At 40.9% G+C, this 17045-nt stretch overlaps 1 protein-coding gene and 1 non-coding gene across 4 annotated transcripts in view; both read right to left on the bottom strand.

The window, feature by feature from the left end:
* The window catches only part of LOC110505187 (ETS-related transcription factor Elf-1), an 82020-nt gene extending 70964 nt beyond the window's left edge, over positions 1-11056 (bottom strand). The window contains exon 1 of one of the 3 annotated variants that reach the window (XM_036969628.2): positions 10197-11056. The gene's annotated coding sequence lies outside the window, so the exon portion shown is untranslated. The remainder of the gene's footprint in view (positions 1-10196) is intronic. The other 2 variants (XM_090219941.1, XM_090219940.1) reach the window with 2 other exon arrangements.
* Positions 10958-11029, bottom strand: trnae-uuc (transfer RNA glutamic acid (anticodon UUC)). The gene has a single exon. It is a non-coding gene; the product is annotated as a tRNA-Glu (tRNA).
* Positions 11057-17045: the final 5989 nt, after the last annotated feature.

The following is a 17045-nucleotide window of genomic DNA, read 5'->3' as shown; positions in this document are numbered from 1 at the left end:
ATCCCAGAACAACAGCAAACGACCATGTGAAGATGCTGGAGGAAACAAGTACAAAGTATTTATATCCACAGTAAAACGAGTCCTATATCGACATAACCTGAAAGGCCACTCAGCAAGGAAGAAGCCAGTTCTCCAAAACAGCCATAAAAAAGCCAGACTACGGTTTGCAACTGTACATGGGGACAAAGATCGTACTTTCTGGAAAAATGTCCTCTGGTCTGATGAAACAACAATATAACTTTTTGGCCATAATGACCATTATTATGTTTGGAGGACAAAGGGGGGGGGGGGGGGGGCTTGCAAGCCGAAGAACACACTCCCAACCGTGAAGCACGGGGATGGCAGCATCATGTTGTAGGAGTGCTTTGCTGCAGGAGTTACTCCTGCACTTCACAGATGGCAGCATGAGAAAGAAAAATTATGTGGATATATTGAAGCAACATTTTAAGACATCAGTCAGGATGTTAAAGCTTGGTCGCAAATGGGTCTTCCAAATAGACAATGACCCCAAGCATACTTCCAAAGTTGTAGCAAAATGGTTTAAGAACGTATTGTGGGAAGCTTGTGGAAGGCTACCCAAAATGTTTGACCCAAGTTAAACAATTAAAAGGCAATGCTACCAAATACTAATTGAGTGTATGTAAACTTCTGACCCACTGGGAATGTGATGAAAGATATCAAAGCTTAAATAAATAATTCTCTCTACTATTATTCTGACATTTCACATTCTTAAAATAAAGTTGTGATCCTAGCTGACCTAAGACAGGGATTTTTACTAGGATTAAATGTCAGGAATTGTGAAAAACTGAGTTTAAATGTATTTGGCTAAGGTGTATGTAAACTTCCGACTTCAACTGTACATACACACATAAATCAGCACGATCGACAGCCACATATTTAGCTTAGCTTGGACTAAATAATTGTTGGTATCTTATAGTTGTCACTGTATAACAGTAAGCATAAGTGATTAGATCATGTTGAAATGGTGCTGGAATAGTGGAGGCATCGCCTGTTTTCTTTGCGACTTGTGGTAACTCTCCGTGGATCTAAATCAAGAGTTGTTTTGTCGTCTGAAAATGTCAGAAACATATTAACTTGCCTGACCATGCTCTAGGTCATGTAACGGTTTGTTACATGCAATTTGTTTTGTGGGCTTCACTGGACAGATGTTGCTCTCCGGTTTTGTGATGAAACAAAGGTGTGGTTGAATTTATTCTGTCACTGTCTTCTTATTGTATCAGCCTTAGGTCTATATATCGTGTCACGGCATACAAACTTACAGGTTATAGAGCAAACAATGCAATTATCAAAAGACATAGGATGTAATGTGCCTTTTTCTGGCTTCCCCGGTGATTTTGCCCACGTAAAAAACGAGATGGCAACAAAACCTCTGGGTCAGTCCAGCCTGATTGTCAATCTCTAGTGGTTGGTCATCTTTTGCCACCATACCATTGCAACAGCGTAATAACTGAGTAATAGCCTATATGGGTCATGGGAAGAAAAACAATATATTGTTAGTTAAACCTAACTGAGACATTGCATTGTTGCTTTGGAGCTTGTTTTCAGTTGTTCAAGGCTGCCTCTGGAGAAAAGGGAACACAGAGTCTAAAATCTATGACCTCTTAAGTTCTCGGGGGAAAACAAGATAAGTTATGTAGTTTACAAGACATTAAAACCGAGGTTAACTTGATGACATTACAAATGACAGTAAGTACGTATGGAGACATGGAGTCCATGTGTATAGTTTGGACTGGAGTCACATGCTTCACATTGTGAGAGGCAGCATGCAGGCGGGATGGGGTTACAGGTGGAATTTCCCCTGGCTCCCCTTTCTCTTTGACGTCACGTCGGCCGCTTGGCCGTAGCGCTGCTAGTGATCGAACGGATATATCAGAGGACGTGAAACTCAGGTGACAGAGCCTCGGTTGTTGAAACAAACTCACAGTGAACTAAGGAACTTTACAGAGCAAGTTCCCTACTGTCTTCCGACAAAAAATAGGGGGAGCCACCATGAAATATCTTTAGGGCAGGCACAATTAGCATATCACGGACGATTATGGATGAAGACCATCATGAAAATAAAATAACCGTCATAACTGTTTTTGTGTGGGACGAACAGCTGACTGAAGACGGGGCATTTGTATGGTTGAGTGAGTTTCTTCCGTACCTTGGACTCTTAACAACGTGATGAAACTCTGTTGCTCTTTGCTGAACTGTAGAATATTCATTCAAATTAAATGGAATTTTTTGTAATGTCAGTTAACAAATCACAGCACATACTGATGGGTACATTTCCTGTGGTGCTTTAACTTCTTGCTTTGCTCCTATGGGTACACTCGCAATGACAGCCAGTCCACCCATTATGACATCATTGACTTGAATGGGGATGCCCGGTCTATTCATTCCATTTCTATGGCGGTCAGGAGCTGAGGAGAGGAGAAAATGTGTGCCCCAAAACAGTTATATCGGTGACCACGGTCAAATTTTCAGTGGAAATTGTTCAAAATCATCCTTGTACATAGAGTTGTATTGTTTGTTTAACTTTGCAATCATTGTTTTTTGTTTGGCATACATTTAAAAGTGAAAAATATGAGTCAGACATTCTGTTAACACTAGAACTGCCAAAAATGGTCAATCTGACCATTTTCAATATTGTAATTTCAATAACTTAATTTCAATAAAAACATTGAACCCACCTGTCTCTGACGTTTCCTAAATACGAGTATTTTACATTCTAGTAGTACTTTCTGAGAAATATCATAAAAGACAAAAGAATTCTGAGAATTTCATCCTCAAAGAGCCATTATGGTCGAAATGACCTTATGCATATTTAACAGTAGAATAGCCAGGCCTACCAATAGCCACCTGTCTAATAAATACATTTAACTAGAAAATAAGCCTGGACTCATAGGACCCCCTTTTGAGCCTGGGCTCAAACCCAGAGTCTCTGGTGGCATAGCTAGCGCTGTGATGCACTGCCTTAGACCACTGCGCCACCCAGGAGTACATTAAATGTATTTTTATTTGGATTTCATGTAATGGACATTCAAAAATTGGTCCAAATTGGTGAAGTGAAATTTAAAAAATTAATTGTTTCAAAAAAATCTAAAAAAGAAAAACGGGAAAGTGGTGCAGGCATATGTATTCACCCCCTTTGCTATGAAGCCCCTAAATTAGATCTGGTGCAACCAATTACCTTCAGAAGTCACATAATTAGTTAAATAAAGTCCACCTGTGTGCAATCTAAGTGTCACATGATCTCAGTATATAAACACCTGTTCTGAAAGGCCCCAGAGTTTGCAACACCACAAAGCAAGGGGCACCACCAAGCAAGCGGCACCATGAAGACCAAGGAGCTCCTCAAACAGGTCAGGGACAAAGTTGTGGAGAAGTACAGATCAGGGTTGGGTTATAAAAAAGTATCAGAAACTTTGAACATCCAGAGGAACACCATTAATAAAAAATTGAAAGAATATTGCACCACAACAAACCTGCCAAGAGAGGGGCGCCCACCAAAACCCACGGACCAGGAAAGGAGGGCATTAATCAGAGAGACAAAATATAACCCTGAAGAAGCTGCAACGCTCCACAGCGGCGATTGAAGTATCTGTCCATAGGACCACTTTAAACCGTACACTCCGCAGAGCTGGGCTTTACGGAAGAGTGGCCAGAAAAAAAGCCATTGCTTTCCAAGTATAAAATCTATTTCATTTGTGGAGTGCCTTTGTAACAACTATGAAGCAGAAAGCTTGTGCATTGAAACAAAGTAAAAGCTTATTTTTCTACTGACAAAACAAATGAAAATACCCAAACCACAAGACATGCGCTGTCAACTAAGACAATATCTGAAAATACTAGTAGCCTAAATATCAGTATAGGTGCCAAGCGTGCTTGTGAATAGAGAAAATCAGCACAAAAATAATATTGGCATTATAATTAATGTGTCGATATACTGTAACTGTGGTCAAAAATAGCATATTATTGTCAGTTATTGGACACATTATTTGTGGCCTTGCTTGTGCTTAAAGTATTGTGTGCAGTTGGATCTCATTTAGCTGTTGTTATCCCTTGTCCGAACAGTCACCACAAATCTTTGTCACTTTCACTTGATTGCTACACTTCCCCCACACAAGTCGCTTGCAGTGGAAGCAAGTGTCCAGGTTCTGTTTTCGAGTGAATCTGATCAACTTGCAGCTTCTCCTCGCCAGGAGCTGTGTGCAATTTGGCTCGCGCAATGGCTCTTTGGAATCTTTGCTGCTGCCTTGGCCCTCATATGTCTCTCACGTAGCCTGTGTGCCAGACTCATGGTGACGTCTCTCCCGCTCATGGGTGTTGTTCATGCACTGCTTGAACAACATGTGTTTGTTGATAGCAGCCAAGTCAAGCATGTTGTAGAACACAGCAACAGGCCAGCGGCAAGTTCCTCCTTTCACCTAGTACAGCCGTGCCTCCTGATCAAAAACATTATCCAACACTCGCTCACCTGCTGCCCGATATGGATCCTTTCCCAGATATGAAAAGCCGTTCAGCATGAATCAGAATTATCATCATCAGATACGGTCCATTTCTTCCCCGCCATCCATTTGTCTTGGTCTTACCATTGTAAATGATGCACGTTCTCACTGTGTAGCCTACTCCAAGTAGACTAATAAAACTGCTTTGATTCGGTGGACTGATACAGGGTACATACCAATTTAAGATTAGAATTAGAATGGATCAATACAATAGAATGGCCCTCCCTATTCTTCATTCACTATTGGTGATTACATAATTACGAATCCCTCACTGATCAACTCACCCATTCTCCCCTTTTCTCCCCCATCATACTTCATTTATTTAATCTGTTGTTATATGTTTGAAATTAGTTAAGGTATAGTTTAGGTTCAGTTTCAGGGCAATTATCGGTTGATCATCAACTGGGCATGAGACATTCAACTATCATAGGAGTGGAGCAGGCCAGGGGATTTTTTTTTTTTTTTTTAAATAACATACGCTTCTAAAAATGGTTAAAACTCCAGTTTTGTTTGTGATATTAAGATTCTAACTTAAACAGTGTGTTGTATAGATGTGTTTAGAAAAAGTTAAGGACGAGGGGGACATGACTTTAAAAATGAATAAAAAATGTAACATTTCAGTTTGTTTTGAAACATTATTATGCTCCCTGCCTTTCTAGTGTTAATATATACAATCACAAATAAATCCATTAATATTTCATTCAGGAAGGTCATAAATAAACATGATACATGTTCATTAACTTCAAAAGAACAGAATAGCATGTTTTCAGTTGTGTTTATCTGTGCTTGGTAGACATGGCTATAGCTGTGCCATGCCAATTAAATCAACTTGTTTGTTTAGTTCATCCCAGGCCCTGCCACAGTCAAGACACATGTTTTTCAGTAAGAATATATTTGAATATCCTAAATGGCTATCGCTGATTGTCACCGGTAGCCTACTCATATGAGGAATGCATGGAGCCACGGTTATTCTAGGAAAAAGTAATATTTTGAAACAGAGACATCCTCACAATTTGTACAGTTGTTTGGCAAAAATAGGTTCATTAGAAACATCGGAATCTGCTCTTTCTGATAGGGTATAGCAATCAAAACATCTGCATGGACTTCTGTAGGATGATATGGAAGAAGTGCTATTTGATAAGCTCCTTTCCTCTTTGACAATGCACGCTGTCAATGCACGCTGTCAATGCACGCTGCACAGGTCATCAGTCACAACATTCTCTATTCGACGATTGATAATATTGTCACCCATCAGACTATTGTAAATGTAATCTCGTCTTTAGGCTATATATATATTATTATATGTGAAATTAGTTTCAATATAATGTAGGTGTAGTTTGATGAGGCTGTCTCATCGCCGTAGGTGATCAGGCCTACCACCATGGTGTCATCAACAAACTTGATGATGGAGTTGTAGTCGTGCGTGGCCACACAGTTGTGAGTGAACAGGGAGTACAGGAGGGGGCTAAGCACACATTCCTGGGGGGCTCCCATGTTGAGGGTCAGCATGGCGGAAGTGTTGTGCCCTACTCTTACCACCTGGGGTCGGCCCATCAGGAAGTCCAAGATCCAGTTGCAGAGAGGTGTTCAATCCCAGGGCTTGGTGACGAGCTTGGAGAGCACGATGGTGTTGAACGCTGAGCTGTAGTTGATGAACGGCATCCTCACATAGCTCTTCCTCTTTTCTAGGTGGGAGTGGGCAGTGTGGAGTGCAATTGAGATTGCGTCGTCTGTGGATCTGTTGGGGCGGTTTGAAAATTGGAGTGGGTCCAGTGTACATGGGATGATAGAGTTGATGTGTGCCATGACCAGCCTTTAAAAGCACTTCATTATTACAAATGTGAATGTTACAGGGCGGTAGTCAATGTGACAGGATGCCTTAGAGTTTTTGGGAACAGGAATGATGCTAGTTAGCTTGAAACATGTGGGGATTACAGACTTGGACAATGAGAGGTTGAAAATGTCAGTGAAGATGCCTGGCAGCTGGTCTGCACATGCCCTGAAGACATGCCCTGGAAACCATCTTATGGTTGACCCATTTAAAGACATTACTCACGTCAGCCTTGGAGAGAGAGATCACCCAGTCCTCAGGATCTACAGGGGCCCTAATGCAGGGCTCTGTGTTGTTTTTGTCAAAACGTGCATAAAAGGCAACTGGTTTGTCTGGTAGAGAGGCATTTTTGGACAGATCTCAGCTTCCTTTATAGTCCATAATGTACTGTAGCCCCTGCTACATGCACTGAGTGTCAGAGCCAGTATAATAGGATTGCACCTCGTTACGATATTGTTGTTTGCCTGTTTGATGGCTTTGTGGAGGTCGTAGCAGGACTTCATGTACGTCTTCTTGACCTCAGCCATAGCCTCAGGGTTGGCTGTGATAGCCCTGTAAGTGGTAGCTCTGTCCTTTAGCTTAGCACAGACCTCTGTGTTAATACAGGGCTTTTGATTGGGGAAGCAGCGAACCTTCACCGTGGGGATGATGTCGGCGATGCATTTCCTGATGAAGCTGGTTGCGGAGGTGGTTAGCTCGTCAATGTTATCGGCAGAGTCCTAGAACATATTCCAGTCAGCACTAGCAAAGCAGTCCAGCAGCATAGCCTCTGATACGGTAGACCATTTTTCTATGCAGTTTGTCACGGGTACTTCCTGTATGAGATTCTGTTTGTAAACAGGAAGCATGAGTATGGAATCATGATCTGACTTGCCGAAGGGGGGAAGTGGGGGGGGGCTTGTATGCTTGCTCGTGGGTTGAGTAACAGTGGTTTAGGACTTTATTGGCCCTAGTGACAAAGGAGACGTGTTGCTAGAAGTTTGGCATCACGTGTTTTAATGGCGCTGAATTTTAGTCACCGGCAATAAGAAAAGTAATATCTACGTGCATGATTTCCTGCTTGTTTATAGCCTTGTACCATTTGTCAATTGTCAGCTTGTTGTTGTTGTTGTGCTGAGGTGGAGCAGTCACAATAACAGATTAAAACTCTCTTGGGAGGTAGAAGGGTCTGCATTTGACCATATGGTATTCCAAGACGGGTGAACAATAGGTCGAGACTTCCACTGCACAGAATTTGCTGTTGATGCAGAAACATAGCCCTTTCCCTCTGGTTTTCCCTGAATCCAATGTCCTGTCCGCTTGGTGAATGGAGAATCCATTGCGTTGGGTAGCCATGGGGGGTATCTTGTCCGAAAGCCATGTTTCAGAAAAACAGAGAGTATTGTAGTTATGAGAGTCCCGTTGACAGCAAATCCACAATCAGAGGTCATCAATTTTATTATCAAGTGACTGTACAATGGCCAATAGCATGGAGGGAAGTGTTGGCTGATTTTCACATCACCTTAGACTCACCAAGATGCCCACTCTCCTGCTTTTTTTCACCTGTGTTTCCTCTTGGGTAGCCGAAGATTTGGTCGGAGGTACACAAAGAGCCAAGGACAGATCCAAGAGCTCATTAGGGCAGCTCTTGGCCAGTTAGAAAAGACTCAAGACTGAGGCCAGGACATTGATAGCATCCCTCAATATTATGAAGCACAAATGAGAACAGCTCTCCCATTGTCTGCAGTCTTCGTCACCCAGTCACAATCCTCAGCTGCTCTGGCTGCTGTGCCCTGCTGATGGTGACATCACGGTCACGCGATAAGGACCAGGCATGTCACTAGCCCCAGATAGGCATAGGCTAGTGTTCCCAGTCAGTGTGCATAAACTGACTATTAACTGAAACCTGATGCCTGGCCTGTTCTCATCCTCCATCATGTTAATCCAGGCCCTGTCTCATGAAAGGGAGGTTACTACCTCAAAGTCCCTTTGTGAGGGAGAAATCCCTCCAGCAACAAAGTTCAAAGGCGGAGAAGGCAGGGTCATTAATGCACATGACTGTCGAGACCAAGAGAGAGAGGGAAGGAGGGAAAGAGGGTGGGAAGTGTGCAGTGAGGCAGGCACCATGGGATTTTTTTAAAACTATGCATGGAGTCTGGGGCTTGAAACATATGCAAGAGACCACTACACTGCAGACGGGTATATTTAGAGGCTCTTGTTAGGGGATAATTGGTTTCAGAAGACTGAGATTTCCAATTATCTACTGGGCTTCTGGGATAGGCGGGCTGTGTTGCGGGGGGAGAGGTGGGGGTGGGTGGACAGTGGAGGAGGAGTGGGGGTCAGCAGGACCAGCTGATCTCTGTTGCTGACGGGCTGAGCTGAGTCGCGCAAACATCCCCTTAACCCTCCAAATAAGGAGAGCACAAGTATTCCCCTGTCTCGCCCCTACTTTTCTCCGGACAACAGTAGGCACGGAGATTTCTCAGCTCGCAAAGTCCCACTAGGCCAGCATCTTAAACCAAAAATGTAAACATCTGGCAAACGTTTATATTGACCACAGATGGGTTGAGGAGATCAGGTCATTTGAGAAAACACAGTTTAGTGTAGATCCAAGCCATCACATTTTTCCGGCAGTTGGAAGTAGTTAATTACATGAAAATAAGAATATCTTAACTGATGAACATGTTAGATGAACATGATGAGTAGACATGGTTCATACAAGTGCCCAATAAAGAGCGGATGGTCTTTCTCAACCTCGTGAACTAAATGGCCAACTTCATGATAGAGCAGCAGAACATTGGTAATGGTACCATTTGTCATTTCTACAAATCAGAGGGAAATACAAGCACTGGTGCAATGATACAGAATATTCTCCAATAGTATATTCAGAGACTGAAGAGATATTGGGTATGCTTATTAATGTGACATCTAATACCTGTGGAGGCTGCAACAGTAGGGTGCAGTTGAACTCCTCTTTACTTAACAGATAAAACATTAACAATCTATTGCTTTCAGGGCTGTATAATTGATCCCTCACACTCACATGAAGCACAAATGGCAACTGGAACCTAGAGACACTGCAGACAGGCTAGCTCTGTCAGCAGCACACAACAGCCTCTCACATTTATCACACAGCACCCCTGTCACATGGAAGGCATGGTACACTCTTAGAAAAAAACTTTTCCAAAATGCTTATTTGGCTGTCCCCATAGAAGAACCCTTTTTGGTTCCAGGGAGTACCCTTTTTTGGAAAGGTAGGACCCTCTGTGGAAAGGGTTCACATGGCACCCAAAATGGTTCTACCTGGAACCAAAAAGGGTTCTTCAAAGGGTTCTTCTATGGGGACAGCCAAAGAACCCATTTAGGTTCTATATAGCACCTTTTTTTCTAAGGGTGTATCACACAATGACACGGCTTCTCAATAGGAGGGTTAATAAACCAGAGCAGTGGGTCATACATCTCTGTGATTTTTCATGTCAAATGTTCAGTAATGTGGGTCAGTGGCAGAACATTGTGTATAGAACTCTTTTGAATTTAAGAAATGAAAGTAGTCCATATTTGTTCTAGTCTACAAGGTGAATAGATGCAGTACAGCAAATAACTTCTATTTTTATTTTTTGTGGATTTACAAGTGGAGTTACATAAATTAAATGCAGTATGTAGGCTATATAGAAATGAATGAAAGAAAAATATCAAATGCACCCAATCCATACATTTATTGAATGGGAGAGCATTCTACGATATGAAAAGGACTGCTTGCGCGGGGGTAACACAACTGTTTCATACACATTCCAGACTAATAGTCAAGACAACGTAAAAAACAAAAACAAATTAGAAGTACATCATTAGCAATTCGAATTGAAAAGACTCACCTTAAATCCTTATTTTATAGTGTCAGACATTTAAAATGACAATGTCTTCATCAAAATCGTCCAGTAGCATAATATCTTCAGTAGGCACTTATCAGCATCTTGTTATTATCCCCAAAAAATAATCCCATTTGTGAGATGAAGCCCGACATTATCAGTACAGTAAATATGCCAACTCTACTTTCACTACGTTCGCGTGGCTGACATAAGGTTACACTGTTCATTTTTTCTTACCGAAAACCGATGCGTGGGGAATTCCTAGCAGTCACATTTTCCCTAAGAAATGATTGGCCAGCATTAGGGATTCGGTTGAAATGAAATGTTGGTTACTCATACTGAGAAATTTACTGGGATAGGCTAGAATAAACTACGTATCGGACTTTTAACTGGAATGCAATCTTAATCATTATCTTTAGCAGATTGTTTTAACACCAACTAGATTTACAATCACGAACAAAAAATGCATTGAATATACAACTTCAAGGATGTGGATCACGTTGATACATTGAAACCAAATGCACACTGTCCGGTGTGGTATAAACAGTCCTGGCTACACTTTCAAACCCGCCCACTTAAGGGATCGCAGTTTTGGTACATTGCCTATTTTAGAAATGTACTTTATGTTATAAATTTGACCGTGTGTATAGGTTTCTATGGGTTGTCCAGTTGAACAGTAAGATACATTTCAGACTTCATCAGAAAGGCTATTAGCACATCGGTGCTGCGAAACAATTGCAAGTTCGCGACAATATTAAAACATTGCATTCCCATACCGGGAGTCGAACCCGGGACGCCTGGGTGAAAACCAGGAATCCTAACCGCTAGACCATATGGGAGCCGATGTAGTTACAGCACTCAACTATATCTCAAATCTAAGGGGATCCTTTTTTTAAGGCTTTCAAACATATCAGTTGGCTGGCCCTTCTACACGAGCCCTCCTCCGTTCCATGATTCTTTTCTAGATTATTACAGATAGACTGTAATTGTTTTAAAGCCTGAATTTAACACATTTCTGCTATTCATGGCAATACACCCCCACCTAGTGTCGACTTCGTGTAACTTGTGTCATGCACTGGAAAAAAAGTGTCTGTAACTGCTTTCCAACGATGTGTTTATCGCTTCCCTTTTTGTACGTGCTTGCCATTGAGCAAATAACCCTTTTTCTTGAAAAAACATGCAGACACCCCACCCTTAAAATCATACTACTTACAAGTCAAATAAGAACTTCCATTTGTTTCTTTTCCCAGTTTGATTATTTAGGAAATTACAGAGCTTTACCAAGTGGTTGAGAAGTAAAAAGGAATTTCATAACAGCAATGCCATATTAGAATGAAAATTCAAATAGTATTTTTACTCATTTCAACAATATTACATAAATTACTTTAGATATACACTGAGTGTACAAAACATAAAGAACACCTTCACTCTTTGCCATCAGAAAAGCCTCAATTCGTTTGGGTATGGACTCTACAAGGTGTCGAAAGCGTTCCACAAGGATGCTGGCCCATGACGACTCCAATGCTTCACATTGGTGGAGCATTCTTGATACACTTGATACTTAACAGTTAAGCTGAAAACCCCAGCAGGGTTGCAATTCTTGACAAAAAAACGGTGCACCTGGCACGTACTACCAGGCAATTAAATTGTTTGTGTTGCCCATTCACCCACATACACAACCCATGTCTCAATTATCTCAAGGCTTAAAAATCCTTCTTTAACCTGTCTCCTCCCCTTCATCTTCACCGATTGAAGTGGCATCAATAAGGGATCATAGCTTTCACATGGACTCAACTGGTCAGTCTGTCATGGAAAGAGCAGGTGTTCATAATGTTTTGTACACTCAGTGTACACTTCAATGGCTTTTATAGGATCCAAAGGTAAGCATTGTTAAATAAGGACAATGTCATATTTGAACAAATAATTAATAATAATTACATTGAAATGTATGTGTTTTCAGGTGGTGTATAGTGCAATTTCCCTAAAACGGTTCTCTTAAATTTGAAGTGATCCAGGTTTTTCCACAATGTTTCACAGACTACCTTTTTTTAAATAATATTTAACAAAGTGCAGTTTTTATTACTATTATATGCATTATTTTATAGGCGACCTTTAGTCTGAAAATGGATTATAATATAATAAGAAAATATGCTATTTAACAGACACTTTTAGGCAAACGCCACTTATCCAAAGCTGGCGAACAATAGTATGTTAAGGGAGGAAGAATGGGGAGAAGAAAAAAGAGGAAATAAAACGTTGTTTCTTCTTCATAATATAAATGTTTATTAATCATTGTTCATTATGAAAAACAGTGAAACTGTTGTTTTTTCCTGTTTGAGAAAGGGCAAGAGTGGCCCCAAAAGACCCTGTTCGAATCCTGCCTTGGCCAGAAATAACATTTCTAAACATCCACTATAGTGTCTAAAAGTGTTATTTTTCACATCGGTGAATTTAAGATCACCTGAGTTAATGGAACATTTAAGGTTGGTTTATTACTGGTTGGTTTATACTCCCTTGTTTATGCAATTATTATCTTAAATGATCAGTTCTGTTTCTTTGTGGACTGCATATTTCTTGATGTAATTATTATTATATATTCCTGTGAGAGCAAAACATTTTTGTTATTAGAAGTGAATAACGATTTACCTACAATCAAAAGTCATTCTAAGAATTGGTCGAAATAAAGAAACGTGTTTATTAATGACAAATGTAAAACGTGACACACATACGTATCCCTTAGGGGCCCAAGGTAATGAGTGGGTATGGCAACTGACTGATTCTGAGTGAATAACACAGCAGGATCCAAACATATGGCAACATCCTTGCAAACAGAGGAAAAATCTCCACCTGAAACGTCTAGGGCTCGATTTAATCAGAATAATGCTATGATAGGTTTTGGCGGTATCGGAGGTGGAACTGTGTTGGAGCTGTCAAATCCACAAGCGGCTCCTTGTGTTACCTCATCGCCTACACTGCCATTGGATGTCACAAAACTACCAAACGTTCTATTCGACAAAACCCATGCAGCCATGTTAGAAGTTCCTGCAGCCGTGTTACAAATTCAAACACTGTGTGATGTTCTATTGTAGGCTATAGACCATACTCTTGATTAGACTGACAGGCTTTAAATTCCCCCATCCAAACAGCCTACACTTTCTATCACTGATTTGAACTTGTAACGTGGTAGGAAGGGAGTGGTTTGTGACACACAAGAGCAACCGCAGGTTAACTATATATCTGATTGAATTGAGACCTTCATTTTAGAAACAAGACCAAAAGGGCTTGAGTACAGCACAGTCTATATGGAAACTAGTGATGAGTTGCTACTTATCAAACCACTCAAGTTTTTTGCATGGGTGGAGTTGGCTGGCAGCAGACTGAGCTGTGGGTGAAACAGGCCAGATACTGGTGGCAGCAGACTTGGCACTGAAGGAAGCAGGTTGGACTGTAGAGGGAGCAGCCTGGGTGGGAATGTCAGCAGTGAAGTCAGCAGTGGTGGTGGTGGTGGTGGTGATGAAGCATACCATCTGTGGGGTCCATTACATACTCCTCAAAATGAGTCTCCGGGTCAGAGTTCATGTGCTGCATGGCCTTCCCAGTCTTCATCATATCAAAACACTGACTCATAGTTTGGTTTCTGACATGTTTCAATATAGGTAATTATATTAGTTAAGAAGATTAGTTAAGAAATGACAGATTAGTTAAGAAATGACAGTGTTATGTAATGTAGTTTACGAAAAGTTTAATCGGGAAAGCTCATCTGAATGCACGTTTAACTTCATCAAGCAGCTTAATATAGTTCACTCTGTTTCCAATTATACGGGCATAGTGGGAATGACAACAATGTATCATCAGCATAGTGTCCCGTTCTTCTCCTCTTCATACCATTCTTGTGCTGAATGTCATTCACCTGCAGTGTATTTGGAAAGTATTCAGACCAATTTCCTTTTTCAATATTTTGTTAAGTTACAGCCTTATTCTAAAATTGATAAAAACATATTTTTCCCTCACAATAACCCATAATGACAAAGCGAAAACAGGGTTTGTAGAAATTTTTGCTAATTTATAAAGAAGTAAAAACATAAATATTTACATAAGTACTTAGATCCTTTGCTATGAGCCTCAGGTGCATCCTGTTTCCATTGATCATCCTTGAGATGCTTCTACAACTTGATTGCAGTCCGCCTGTGGTAAATTAAATTGATTTGACATGATTTGGAAAGGCACACACCTGTCTATATACAGTCCCACAGTTGACAGTGCATGTCAGAGCAAAAGCCAAGCCATGAGGTCGAAGGAATTGTCCTTAGAGCTGAGAGACAGGATTGTGTCAAGGCACAGATCTGGGTAAGGGTACCAAAAAATGTCTGCAGCATTGAAGGTCCCCAAGAACACAGTGGCATCCATCATTCTTAAATGGAAGAGGTTTGGAACCACCAAGAAGTTTGGAAACACCTCTTCCTGGAGCTGGCCGCCCAGCCAAACTGAGCAATCAGGGGAGAAGATCCTTGGTCAGGGAGGTGACCAAGAACCCGATGGTCACTCTGACAGAGCTCCAGTTCCTCTGTGGAGATGAGAGAACCTTCCAGAAGGACAACCATCTCTGCAGCACTCCACCAATCAAACCTTTATGGTAGAGTGGCCAGACGGAAGCCACTCCTCAGTAAAAAGGCACATGACAGCCCACTTGGAGTTTGCCAAAAAGCACCTAAAGGACTCTCAGATCATGAGAAACAATATTCTCTTGTCCGATGAAACCAATGTTGAACTCTTTGGCCTGAATGCCAAGGGTCACGTCTGGAGGAAACCTGGCACCCTCCCTACGAAGAAGCATGGTGGTGGCAGCATCATTCTGTGGTGATGTTTTTCAGCACAAGGATCGAAGGAGATCCTTGATGAAAACCTGCTCCAGAGTGCTCAGGACCTCAGACTGGGGGAGAAGGTTCACCTTCCAACAGGACAATGACCCTAAGCACACAACCAAGACAATGCAGGAGTGACTTCGGGACAAGTTTTTGAATGTCCTTGAGTGGGCCAGCCAGAGCCCAGACTTGAACCTGATTGAACATCTCTGGAGAGACCTGAAAATAGCTGTGCAGCGACAATCCCCATCCAACCTGACAGAGCTTGAAATAATCTGCAAAGAAGACTGGGAGAAACTCCCCAAATACAGGTGTGCCAGGCTTGTAGAATCTTTCCCAGGAAGACTCGAGGTTGGCTAACATTTCCAAAAACCTTTCTTTGCTTTGTCATTATGGGGTATTGTGTGTAGATTGAGAAACAAAAAATATATATTTTATCCATTTCAGAATAAGGCTTTAAAACCTCTACAGGACTAACGTGTGCTAATGTGATTAGCATGACATTGTATGTAACAAGAACATATGGGCAGAAAGCTTAAATTCGTGTTAATCTGACTGCACTGTCCAATTTACAGTAGCTGTTACAGTGAAATAATACCATACTATTGTTTGAGGAGAGTGCACAGTTATAAACTTGGAAATGTATCAATAAACCAATTAGGCACATCTGGGCAGACTTGATACAACATTTTGAACAGTAATGCAATTGTTCATTGGATCAGGTTAAATGTTTGCACTTACACTGCTGCCATCTAGTGGACAAAATCTAAATTGGGCCTAGAGTCCTAAGTTATATAATGGTCTTTCTCTTGCATTTCATTTTTTTTTTTTTTTCAATGTTTTTTTCTTTGTTAATATTCTCCTACATTAATTTCACTTTTCCACAAACTTCAACATGTTTCCTTTCAAATGGTATCAATAATATGTATATCCTTGCTTCAAGTCCTGAACTACAGGCACTTAGATTTGGGTAGGCGAAATTTTCACATATATTGATGTTGGGGTGGTGCTGGCGATGATGAATATGAAGTTGAAAATAGCTTACCAGGCAGCTAAGCTAGGCAGCAACTATTGATAACAAGTTAACAGTTGCTTTTTGTATTTGTATTTATTATGGATCCCCATTAGCTGCTGACAAGGCAGCCGCTACTCTTCCTGGGTTCCAGCTAAAATAAAGTCAGTAATATACATTAAAATACAAATTTTAAACGTAAAAATAATTTCACAACAGATTTCACAATACATTAAGTGTGTACACTCCGGCACTACTACAATACACAATCCAGGTGTATTTGTGTGCATAGTGTGTATATTATGTGCATTTTTATGTGTGTATTTGTACCTGTGCGTGTGACTCTCTGTTTGTAAATACCCTTGACATGAGATAATCTATAAAGTTTACTGGAATGTGGATCTGAATATAGACTACAACACCACCCTCGTTGGCATTTCTTTCTTTTCTGCAGATGTTATAACCATGTATTGCTACCACTATATAATCAAAGGTATTATCTAAGTGAGTTTCAGAGATAGTCAGTATGTGAATGTCATCTGTTACTAGCAAGTTATCGATTTCGTGAAACCTTGTTTCTTAGGCTACATACAGTGCCTTGCGAAAGTATTCGGCCCCTTTGAACTTTCCGACTTTCCTTTTATAAAGATATAAAACTGTATTTTTTTGTGAAGAATCAACAACAAGTGGGACACAATCATGAAGTGGAACGAAATTTATTGGATATTTCAAACTTTTTTAACAAATCAAAAACTGAACAATTGGGCGTGCAAAATTATTCAGCCCTCTTAAGTTAATACTTTGTAGCGCCACCTTTTGCTGCGATTACAGCTGTAAGTCGCTTGGGGTATGTCTCTATCAGTTTTGCACATCGAGAGACTGACATTTTTTCCCATTCCTCCTTGCAAAACAGCTCGAGCTCAGTGAGGTTGGATGGAGAGCATTTGTGAACAGCAGTTTTCAGTTCTTTCCACAGATTCT

This window comes from Oncorhynchus mykiss, chromosome 25, assembly GCF_057628025.1.
Source record: "Oncorhynchus mykiss isolate SJ-2025 chromosome 25, ASM5762802v1, whole genome shotgun sequence".
NCBI classification, from domain to species: Eukaryota; Metazoa; Chordata; class Actinopteri; order Salmoniformes; family Salmonidae; genus Oncorhynchus; species Oncorhynchus mykiss.
This window is presented reverse-complemented; position numbering and strand designations above follow the sequence as displayed.